General features: G+C 43.8%; 1 long non-coding RNA gene across 1 annotated transcript in view; it reads left to right on the top strand.

The window, feature by feature from the left end:
* Positions 1-4,689, top strand: part of LOC147678951 (uncharacterized) — a 55,431-nt gene extending 50,742 nt beyond the window's left edge. Inside the window, exons 2-3 of the long non-coding RNA XR_015300857.1 lie at positions 3,543-3,634; positions 4,559-4,689. This is a non-coding gene — a long non-coding RNA (uncharacterized LOC147678951). The remainder of the gene's footprint in view (positions 1-3,542; positions 3,635-4,558) is intronic.
* The last annotated feature ends 7,811 nt before the right edge of the window (positions 4,690-12,500 follow it).

Raw genomic sequence — 12,500 nt, 5'->3', positions numbered from 1 at the left:
CAAGAACTTTGACAAGCGCGGAGAATCATGACGCGCGCACTTAGGACCCGGCCTCTCCGGACCCCGCCCGCTCCTGGTCTCTGGTGGTTGGTCGGGCGGACTGCCCAATGGGCGTCCGGCCGACCCATTTCCGGTCCGGCGATATCGCGTGACCCGAGGGTCAGGGGGTGGAGACTCTGGGCCTATTTAGGGTCCACTCCCTGTGACTGGGGTCTCTGTTCCCGCTATCACTCCTGGATACCTGACTGCTCACGCCGGCACCTGGCCATTCTTGTGATCCGGGCCGGCTTTCCGAAACTATAGAAGCAGAAGGATCGAGCATCGTTCGTGTAGCCAGGTAAGGGGTCGAGTGCCGCGGAGGGCCTCGTGGGCAGCCGTGAGTCACGGTGGGTGCTGGGAAGGGATAGGAGTGTCGCTGCCTTACGGGGCTTACGGCTGTGTGCGGGGTTCCTCGTGGTGCGGACTCCTGCCGGGCGGCGTTAACGGTGCTTAGGGGTGCGGGAGCAGGGAACCCGGGGTGCTCTAGGTGTTATAGCAAGGTAGTGCGAAGCGCGAGATAGTTAGCATGGCGCCCAAAAAGGGAGGACAAAAGCGAAAAGATTCTGAGCTTGAATTGGCACAGATTATGAAATTACTGCTGAAGAAATTGAGCAAGGAGGCTCCCGATAGCGGGGATGAGAGCGACTTCTCAGGGGGAACAGCCCGAGGTCGTAGAGCGGCCGCGCAGGGTGGTGCCACCAAAGGTCGCTGGTCCGCCATTAAAGAAGAAACCCAAGGCACAACCTAGAAAGAGAGGGGGAGCCAGGCAGGGGGAAGGGGAAGGGGAAGGGTAGGCCTAGCCCTGTCAGGGGGAAACGGGACGAGGGATCAGTAGGTCCCGTCCCCACGCCTCCGTTAGATGCAGAGCAGGTGTACACTTCTGACCCCATTCCGAATGTACCCGCGCCAGTAGACCCAGTGGGTTCAGTTTTGTCCGAGATTAGGGAGGCGCTGAAGGTGTTGGCCCCGGGAGGCCCGGGACCAGTAGTTACGGTCCCCCCGGCCCCACTCCCACCGCAGGCGGTGGCCGCAGTGGCAGCCGTGGGCGATCCGTTAGATAGCTTGCTGGCGTCGGTTTCCACATTAGTGGGCCAACTATCAGCTCCGGAGAAAGTATTGGAGAGAGAGAGCGCTGGAGCGGCGGCACCGTGGGAGCCCCCTCTGGCCACAGAACAGGGCACGTTGCAGGACATCCAGAGGCAGTTGGCCCTCTTAGTCAAGTCGCGCAAGGCGTTGCACAGTGTAGCGATTGGAGCCCATCCCCCCGCGACAGCGATAGCTGTAACACCTACAGGAGGTAAGCCTGGTGACGCTACAGCAAGGAGCAGCGAAGTGGGGGTTAGTCAGGGAACGTATTGTCCCAGTCAGGGATGTTAGCTACGCATGTGAGTGTGGAAATGCGAGAGAAGATTTAGTAGGGTGCCTACGTAGACATATTCTCCCTTATCAGGCCAAAGAGAAGAGAGGAGGATTACAAAGACAGGGAGGGGAAAGAGCACTCCTTCCGAGATCGGAGACCTAGGATTGAGGAGACAATTACCAATTGGTTGGTCGGCTTTCACGTTTATATGACAGTGTTGTTGGAAAGAAGGCCAGAGTTGGCGATTCCGCAGGTGTTTTATACCAATAAGATCGTGAAGGCTCACTCCACGCATGGTGGTTCAGCCTGGTTGACCCATGATAGGGAGTTTCGCTGGGCGAAGGAGGAAAACCCCTCCATTTGTTGGGATCAGGTTGAGGTCAATTCCTGGTCGGAGAGCGTAAGCAATAGGGAACACCCGGCTAGTCAGCCCTTTCGGACTTCCCAGGGAGGGCCGGGCGAGAAGAAAGGTACATGCTGGGCATTCAATAGCAAAGGGTGCACATGGCCCCCCGGGCAGTGCAAGTTTAAGCACGCATGCGCCTACTGTGGTCACCCGTCTCATCCCGAATAAAAGTGCAACAAGAAATCCAAGGAACGGGGGGGTACTGCCCCAAAGGATATCAAGCCTCCCCAAGTCTAAACTGCCTACTCCTGTGGATATTGAGAAGCTGATTTTTTGGTTGGACAGGTACCCAGACAGGGCAGCTGCTAGGATGTTGTTCGAGGGTTTTTCCAGTGGTTTCCGTATCTCAGCATCGCATGTCCCCCCTATTACTCAGTGTAGGAACCAAGTTTCAGCAAGAACCCATCCCTCAGTAGTAGCCACAAAGGTGGAAAAAGAGCGGGCCTTAGGCCGAGTAGCAGGCCCGTTCTCGGCTCCTCCCTGGGAGAACTATGTGTGCTCCCCTCTGGGAGTAGTGCCCAAGAAGGAGCTGGGACAATTCAGGATGATCCATAACTTATCTGCACCGAAGGGTGCATCTGTAAACGATGCCATCGACCCAGCAGTGTGCTCAGTGGCGTACTCGTTCTTTGATGCCGCGGTTCAGAAAGTGAGGGAGCTAGGCCGTGGGGCGTTGCTAGCGAAAACCGACATTGAGTCAGCATTCCGCTTGTTACCGGTACACCCCGAGGATTACCATTTGCTAGGCTTTCAGGTCCAACAGCAATTTTATTACGACAGATGTATGCCTATGGGTTGTGCGGTCTCCTGCAAGTACTTTGAGACCTTTAGCTCCATGCTGTGGGTGTTTTCGCAAAAGTCAGGATGTACAGATGTGGTACATTACTTAGACGATTTCATGGTGATGGGCCCCGTATTGTCGGATGCCTGCGCTTTGGCCCTAAGCCAGCTGGTGGCTATGTTAAAGGATTTTGGGGTGCCGCTGGCACCGAGCAAGACAGTCGGCCCTTACACGTGCATGTCCTTCCTGGGCATCGAAATTGACACAGTAGCGGGGGAATGTAGATTGCCAATGGATAAAGTAAAAGCCTTTTCCCTAGCCATTGAGGTAGCCTTGGCGTGTCCAAAGGTGATGTTGCATCAGTTACAAGTTCTTGTGGGTCAGCTAAACTTTGCTTTGCGCATCATTCCCATGGGACGCCCTTTCTCGAGGTCTATAGCCAGAGCGATGGTAGGTCTTACCCAGAAGCATCATCGGCTAAGGTTAAAAGCGGGGGTTAAGGAGGACCTCAAGGTGTGGCGAGACTTCCTGGCAGATTTAAACGGGCGGGTAGTATGGCCCGCGCCGCCGGTGTCCAGTGTTGAGCTAGGATTATACACCGATTTAGCAGGGAGTGTTGGTTTTGGGGCAATCTTGGGCCCTGCCTGGTGTGGGGCGGTCTGGCCAGCGGAGTGGCACTTAGCAGGCTTGACTAAGAATGTAGCTTTTCTTGAGCTTTTTCCCATCTGGGTGGCAGTTACGGTTTGGGCGGAGCGCTTCAGGGACAGGGTTGTGACCTTCTGGTCGGATAACATGGCAGTGGTTCAGGTTATCAATGGGCAAGGAGCGACTTGCCCACATGTGCTGAGGTTGCTGGAGTTGTTGGTGTTGGCATGCTTGAAATTGAATTTGACCTTTAAGGCTGCGCATATACCTGGTGTTGATAACCATGCTGCTGACTCTTTGTCTTGTTGCAGGACTTCCGGATGTTCCACCCGCAGGCGTAAGAGCGCATGACGACGTTCCCTACGTCACAGTGGAAAATTGGAACCCCTCTTTAGCGGGGCTGGTAGGTGCCGCTCTGTGTGACAGCACCAAACGTGCCTATCAGTCACAGTTTAATGTTTACAGATCATTTGTGGAACAAGCCGGAGAGGCTAGGATCTTTTCAACTGAAACGATGTACGCCTTTTTACAGGTTCTGCGGGATCAGGGCAAAACAGTGTCTTATGCTAGGGCCTCCTTGGCAGCGATAGGCTTCTTCGTTAAACTGGCGGGGGAGCGAGACCCTGGGGCTTCATTCTTGATCAGGAAGGCCTTAGCGGGATGGGCCCGATTGGACGGGCCACGGCGGGACTGTCATAGGCCTTTGGATCTCCCGACCTTGATTGATATTTTGGGGGTACTGCCTGTTATTTGCCAGTCACCGTTCGAGGGAATCATGCTGGGTGCGGCCTTCTGCCTAGCCTTCTACGGGGCCTTTCGCCTGGTTGAGATAGTTGGGGCCTCCAAGGTAGACCATGGGGGGGGTTGCAGTTCAAGGATATCTCCCTTTCCTCGGGGGGCCTAGTATTGCGGTTGGGACGTTCCAAGACAGACCAAACAGGAAGGGGGGTCGCCATCCGTTTGCTGCCAGCCCCAGGGATAGCAGCCTGCCCCGTATCCCGTATGCAGGCGTACTTGGCCCGACGCCCAGCAGGGGGGGGTCGGCTCTCTTCGTCCACGAAAACGGGGATTGCCTGTCTCAATACCAATTTAAAGCATTATTTGGGTTGGCCTTGGGGAATCTGGGTTTGGGAGCAGTGGGCTATTCTTCTCATTCCTTTAGGATTGGCGCCGCAACTTTGGCGGCAGGGGCCGGTCTCGCCCCCAACGTGGTGAAAGGTGTAGGTCGCTGGACCTCTGACTGCTATAAGCGATATGTGTGGCCTGAATTGTTGTAAAACATATGTGTGCGGTGTCTAACGGCTTCATCTCTCTCCTTTCTGATTAGTATGCCCTCTTCTGTGGTATGGGTACTCGGGCACTCTTTCGTGCGTCGCGGTGCGGATGCAGCGAAGAGAGGTGGTGAAACCGGCCGCATTGGGCGAGACTGAATTGATGAACTGGAAGACAGAATGTCAGAAATCGAGAAATATACTCAAAACTTAAAGCAGTACGATGCTGCAATGGATCAGATGGATGAAGTAGTGACTTATATCACATAAAAAACAACACTGATATAGGTCCTCATCTAGCAAGAGTGATAACAATTGAACCAACAAGTGAAATCAATAATGAGCCTATGAACTCTGCTCAAGACGAGCACCAGAATGCCTCAGCAGGAAACAAAATAACAAAAAAAGACAAGAAAAACGAAAAGCTTAATCGGATGCACAAGAAAAATGATGCAAAACCAAAGGGCAGCTACAAAGAATACCAGGCAATGTTTAAGAAAGATAAAAAGAAAATTGACAGGATTATCACTACTGGGGCAGAAGAAGCCACTTGCCAAATCAGTTCTGATGAAATCTTTCAATACTACGAAAGCATAATTGAAAAAGAAAACACAAAAAACCCTAAATTCATACCGATAGATCAAATACCTGAGGACTATGAAATTGAGTATCTGTGCAAAGAAATAACACTGCACGAAATAACTCATGCTTTTGAGAGCTCCAATCTAAAAAAAAGCAGTGGGGCCTGACAAGATAGGCCTGAATGAACTAAATAAAGTGAACAGCAAGCAATCAAGACTGCTGCCCAGAGTTCTAACATCTTGGTTGGTAATGAGAAGAGAACCAGAAATTATCAAAAATAACAGGTCAATTTTGATACCCAAGAATGTACCGATTAATGAACTTACAAAAATCAGTAACTGGCGTCCAATTACCATCGGTACTGCATTCATGAAGTTATTCACAAAAATATGAACTAGAAAACTCATTTTTTGTTGAATTGAATACGAAAGAAAAAGGCTTCATGAAGGTGAGGTTGTCTCGAGAATCTGACTCTCCTGCAAAATATCATAAAAGGAGCACGAAAGAACAGTGACTCATTAGCGGTTGTGTTCATTGATATATCAAAAGCCTTCGACTCTGTCAGCCATGGTCACATTATACAGAGTCTCGCAAGGCTAAGAGTTCCACCAAACATCAGATAAATAATAAAAGACCTATACACTGACTCAACAACATCTTTCAAGGGAAAGAACAACGAAGAAACTCCTGAACTAACAATGAAATCTGGGGTCAAACAAGGCGGCTCTTTATCCCCACTACTATTTAACATTGCCATGGATCCTCTAATCTGTGATCTTCAGAAAAATGGCAGAGGCTTCACATTTGGATCAGATGATCTTGATTAACAAATCACTGCTCTCGCCTTTGCCGATGACATCGCAGTACTCAGCAATACATGGGAAGGAATGATTACAAATCTGACGATCATTGAAAAGTTCAGTAAAGCTACAGGACTAAAACTGAATGTGAAAAAAACACATGGATTTTATATCAGTCACCATAAAGACAAAATACTGATTAACAAATGTAAACCATGGCAATTTGAGAAAGAAAATATTCATCCAGGAGAAAGTGAGAGATACTTCGGATTGAACTTTGATCCACACACTGGTCATACAAGCAACAACAGAATTAATGAGGTTCTTGTTAAATGGGCTCAAAATCTTGATAATTTACCACTTAAGCCCACGCAGAAAATTGAAATACTGTGCCAGTATTTGGTACCTAAGCTATCATTCAAACTAGAAATGACGGGAACTGAAGCAAAAACGTTGAATGTTCTTGATCAAACAATAAAAAAGTATGTCAAACACGTTCTACACCTTCCTGCATACACATGTGATGGTCTCCTATATTCGGAAAAATCATTTGGGGGCCTCAGTATACCAAAACTATGTACACAATTTGGTCTCAATAAAATCAGGGATGCTCCAGACCGGTACATAGCGCGATCATTCATGTATGTAGGAGAAAATATAAATGAAAAAATTGACAACATAATAAAAACACACAAACTCCATTGTGGATAGTTGCTATCTGAGCTATGAATTGAATTTGTCGGCAACATATGACTGGAGAAAAGAAGAGTTTGAGAGATGAGCAAATCTCCCTGTCCAAGGTGATGGCATAAAATACTTATCAAGTAATCCAACCTCAAACTTCTGGATCAGCAAGCATAACAAAATGAAAGAAAACCAGTACATAGCTGCGCTGATGTTAAGAGCAAATGTGTTATATACCAGAGAAACCATCACCAGGGGGAGAAATTGTGCATTTGCTACATGTAGGTATTGTAATAATGTTTGTGAAACAATTTCTCATATTTCAGGTGCATGTCCTAAAACTAAGGATATTAGGATAAAAAGACATAACAAAATTCTGGAATTGCTCATTGATAGAGCAAAAAGGTGTGGTTGGTTGGCATATAGGGAACCTCATGTTAAGAACAATCAAGGAGAACTACGAAAACCAGATGTAGTGTTTACCAAAAATGGCACAGCTGTAGTGATTGATGTATCAATTCGTTATGAAAACTCTCAGAATTCCCTTGAATTAGCGTTTGAGATTAAGGTGAAATACTATCAGGATCTGTCACAGCAAATCGAAGATCTCACGAAATGCAAAAATGTTAAATTTCATGGCTTTATTGTAGGATGTCGTGGTATCTGGCCTCAATGTAACGATGTTGTTCTGGCTGATTTAGGTCTGCAAAAGGCATTTCCATTCAAGAAAAACGTTTGCCTGACTACTTTAATGGACACTCTTAAAATGTGCCAAGTATTCATGGACAATTGAAGCACACATGTCACCCTCATAGAACATAAGTTTTACTACATAGGTTTATATAAGAGTTAATATAGATGTGAATTTTATAGATGTTATTTCTTCTAGATGTGCTTTCTCTAATTAGATGTTGAATTTTGTAGATGTGTTCTTTGGGTTTATATATATGTGTGCTTATAACAATATAAATATAGTGTGTACATCGTACTCTTTGAAATGTCTTGAATGTTGAATAGGTCTCACATAATCGCAATCACATACTTATCGCACATTGTTTATTGATGTCCTGCTAACTATATTTGAATTCTCAGAACTGTTCGTAGACAATCTTAAATTGTTGGAATAGTACTGCAATGTGTACTATCTCTGGCCTAAACGTGATCCCAGTCCCAGTGAGGACAGCGTTCAGTGTGGCTGTACTCCGGAGCGAAAAAATGTTGTATTGTTGGAAGCAAAACCGATTTGACGCTGATGGGCAGCATAATAACCCAGAATTAGCCACCCCAAGATGGTACAGAATAGCCAAATGCTTTGTCATCTGATTAGTGACGCGCATGAATCGATGAACGAGATTCCCACTGTCCCTACCTACTATCTAGCGAAACCCCAGCCAAGGGAACGGGCTTGGCAGAATCAGCGGGGAAAGAGTACCCTCAACAGCTTGACTCGCTTCGCGCCCATGTCGAAAAAAATTGTGCTCAATCATATTTCGACGCCCGCTTTCATATGCACCCCCCTTTGTGCGCAAAAAAATATTCGGCCACACCCTTTTTCAGAGATCTACACCAGTGAAGCTTTTGGAAAAAAGAAAAAAAAATTCTGGGGCGCCAAAATAACCGAAAACATATGGACCCGAAGCCTAAGTGTACTGTGATCATAAAAACTTTATCTGAAGAAAAAAATCTCTCACGCTCACTGTTTTTCACTAAAACTCAACATTTTTCACTATTTTTGGGGAAGAAAAAAAGTTTGCAGGAAATTTTTACATTGTTCGATTTTTGAAAAAAAGGTGTTGTTGGAAGCGTTTTGGCTTTAGGCCACAGAAACAAAAGGAATTTTTGAAAAATATAATTCAGATTTTTTTTTTTTAAGCTGTTTCCATTTTTAGACTTCACCTTTCGTTGCACCAGTGCAGCTCATTTTTAACATTGGGCTTGGGAAAAATGCAAAAAAATCGATTTTGTGAAATTTTTTTTAGGTTGTGTTATATATCAAATTAAGCCTTTTGTTATGTTGAATCTCAAGCCAGAAAAAGTTTTTTAAACAAATGTACCCTCACTCATTTATATGCAACTTTCTCTGGAGGTGTTTTATAGGAGTGGTAAAACGCAGAAATTTGGGAATTTATTTTTTGTAAAGTAAAACATTAGTTTGACTTGTTTTCACATTAGGCTGCATAAACAAAAGAAAAAACACCTCTGTGTCATTCTCACTTTTTTATGGCACATTTTCTTATTAAGCGTACGCTAATTCTATTTCAATGAGGATTTTAAAAATAAAAAAAACACGGTTTAAAATGATTTTTCATTCTATTTTTCAATTGTAGCTCATTATAGACATGCTAAGGATTAATGTGATGCATTATGAGCACAATAGCATAAAAACTCACTTGATTATAAACAAAAATAGTTTCTATTGGGTGACAAGTTGGCCGGAGATGTAAAATCGGCCAGTATGGAGTCAATGTTACTTTTATGTACTTTCTCTAAATCCTAAAGGCATGTAATTTGGCAACCTGCAGTGGGATATTCTATAGAATGTGTTGCATTTGCAAATAAAGCTCTATCTAGTATGGTTCATGTATTATGACACAAAATTTGGGAAATATTTAAAAATAATTGAGATTTTTATTTAAAGCATGCATTTAATCAATGAACGATTCTTACCACTTCTAAGCATGACAGAGGCGTGAAACTGACCACAGGACAGTGGCATGGTGTTATCTGTATGCTGCACTTGGAATTATGGATCCTGATTGTATGGGTGTAAAATGATGGGCCAAAACGTAAGGCATACTTGATACTTCACATGGGTATGTAGAACAAGACTAGGAACAATTTGCTGTTTAAATTATGACTCTATCTAACTATCTAACTATCTAAGAAAAACCTACCTGAAGGTTACACTTGATTTGTACCTTGTCCCTATAAGCCACAAACATCAGAGTTGCCACTATATAGTGTACATGTCCTAGCTACATTCTGCAATTTAAATTAAGTCAGTACCACATACGCTTCTAGAATTATAGTGCACAACATAGTCTGTAGTATATCCTATCCATTTCAATTGGGTGACCAGAAGGCCGCAAATTGAAAATCGCGTCGTATGGATTCATATTGCGTTCTATTGACCTTGTGTGAATGCCACATTCATTTAAAATGGCACAAGGTAGTAGGGTATGCTATAGAATATGTTGCAGTTGGAAATCAAGCTCTATCTAGTATGGATCATGACTGATGACACAATATACGTGACACATTTTGCAAAAACTGGAGGAATTTTTTTTTAAATGCGTTTAATCACTGAAGATTTTCACAACTTCAAAGCATGGCACAGGCATCAAAATGACCACAAGGCAGTGGCATGATAGTAGCAGTATGCTACACTTGGAATTATGAATCCAGATTGTATGGTTTCAGAAATATGGGCCAAAACGTAAGGCATACTTTTTCAAACATGACGTAATTGAAAAACATCATACATTCAACTTCACATTTTGACTAGTTCCCAATATGCCACATACATGATACTTCACATGGGTATGTAGAACAAGACTAGAAACAATTTGCTGTTTAAATGATGTCTCTATCTTATATAGATTGTGAAGTATAGCAGAAAGCAGAAAGTGTTCTTACAACATAATTGAAAGTGAAAAAGAAAAACCTACCTGAAGGTTACACTTGATTTGTACCTTGTCCCTATAAGCCACAAACATCAGTGTTGCCACTATATAGTGTACCTGTCCTAGCTACATTCTGCAATTTAAATTAAGTCAGTACCACATACGCTTCTAGAATTATAGTGCACAACATAGTCTGTAGTATATCCCATCCATTTCAATTTGGTGACCAGATGGCCGCAAATTGAAAATCGTGTTGTATGGATTCATATTGCGTTCTATGTACCTTGTGTGGTAGCCACATGCATTTAAAATGGCACAATGTAGTATTGTATGCTATAGAATGTGTTGCAGTTGGAAATCAAGCTCTATCTAGTATGTATCATGACTGATGACACAATATACGTGACACATTTTGCAAAAACTGGAGGAATTAAAAAAAAAAATGATTTTAATCACTGAGAGATTCTCACCACTTCTAAGCATGGCACAGGCATGAAAATGACCACAAGGCAGTGGCATGATAGTAGCAGTATGCTGCACTTGGAATTATGGATCCAGATTGTATGGTTTTAGAATTATGGGCCAAAACGTAAGGCATACTTTTTCAAACATGTGACGTAATTGAAAAACATCATACATTCAACTTCACATTTTGACTAGTTCCCAATATGCCACATACATGATACCTCACATGGGTATGTAGAACAATACTAGAAACAATTTGCTGTTTAACTCCTTCGACGCTCATGACGAGCTCAGCTCGTCATGATGTACACCTCCATACACTCATGACGGGCTGAGGTTGTCATGAACAATGGGAGAACCAAAAGGTCAGCACAGGAGGAAAATAACACTAGCATCGATGATGTTAAATTATGTCTCTATCTTCTATAGATTGTGAAGTATAGCAGAAAGCATAAAGTGTTCTTACAACATAATTGAAAGTGAAAAACAAAAACCTACCTGAAGGTTACACTTGATTTGTACCTTGTCCCTATAAGCCACACACATCAGAGTTGCCACTATATAGTGAATATGTCCTAGCTACATTCTGCAATTCAAATTAAGTCAGTACCTCCTACGCTTCCAGAATTATAGTGCACAACATTGTCTGTAGTATATCCTATCCATTTCAATTGGGTGACCAGATGGCCGCAAATTGAAAATCGCGTCATATGGATTCATATTGTGTTTTATGTACCTTGTGTGTAAGCCACATGCATTTAAAATGGCACAATGTAGTAGGGTATGCTATAGGATGTGTTGCAGTTGGAAATCAAGCTCTGTCTAGTATGGATCATGACTGATGACACAATATACGTGACACATTTTGCAAAAACTGGAGGATTTTTTTTCAAAAATGCGTTTAATCACTGAGAGATTCTCACCACTTCTAAGCATGGCACAGGCATGAAAATGACCACAAGGCAGTGGCATGATGGTAACTGTATGCTGCACTTGGGATTATGGATCCAGATTGTATGGTTTTAGAATTATGGGCCAAAACGTAAGGCATACTTTTTCAAACATGTGACGTAATTGAAAAACATCATACATTCAACTTCACATTTTGACTAGTTCCTAATATGCCACATACATGATACTTCACATGGGTATGTAGAACCCTGCGCTCTGCAGCCCTGCGCTCTGAAACCATTCTGAAGGTTTCTACACACAGCTGCTCTGCGCGCGTGTAAATCATTTTGAAGGTCTCACACGCAGATGCTCTGCGTGCAGGAATTCCTTCAGTGTAAGAACTCTCTAGAAGGGGACTATTTACCTGGGTGCGGTCCTCTATTTAAACCGCACCCAGGCTTCAGGAATCTGCTTTGCCTCGAGGAATCTGCAGAGTCAAGATCGCGCCTGGAGGCCTCTTCTTTTATCATCTCTGTGGGGCCCTGTTTTGGTTTGAGAAGACATTTTCGGAACATTTAAACGTCAAGGAGAAAGATAAGTACTTTATTATTTGCAACTTTGGCGCCCTACGCAAGAAAGACTTGGGAAGTTCTTTCTCAGGGAGCAAACTGATTGGACTTGAATTTTGACATTTAAAGAAGACATTTACCTGAAAGAATTCGTTTAAGAGAATTATGTTATTTTTCTGAAGATTGTTTTGAATATTGTTTAATGTTTCTGTTTTTCTGGTTATTGTGGAAAGGTTTGGGGCAACTCCAGAGATAATCGAATACAAGTCATAATTGTATTTTAAGAAACTTATTTCTGCCTAAAGGTTGAGTTGAGCTCTACAAGAGTTTATTGTATTGCAAACAGCTAGTATTGTAAAATATTTGCATAGAGAGGGGGATTTT

Source organism: Lissotriton vulgaris, chromosome 11 (assembly GCF_964263255.1).
Source record: "Lissotriton vulgaris chromosome 11, aLisVul1.2, whole genome shotgun sequence".
NCBI classification, from domain to species: domain Eukaryota; kingdom Metazoa; phylum Chordata; class Amphibia; order Caudata; family Salamandridae; genus Lissotriton; species Lissotriton vulgaris.
Note: the sequence above shows the minus strand (reverse complement) of the source record. Positions and strands in the feature narration are given on the sequence as shown.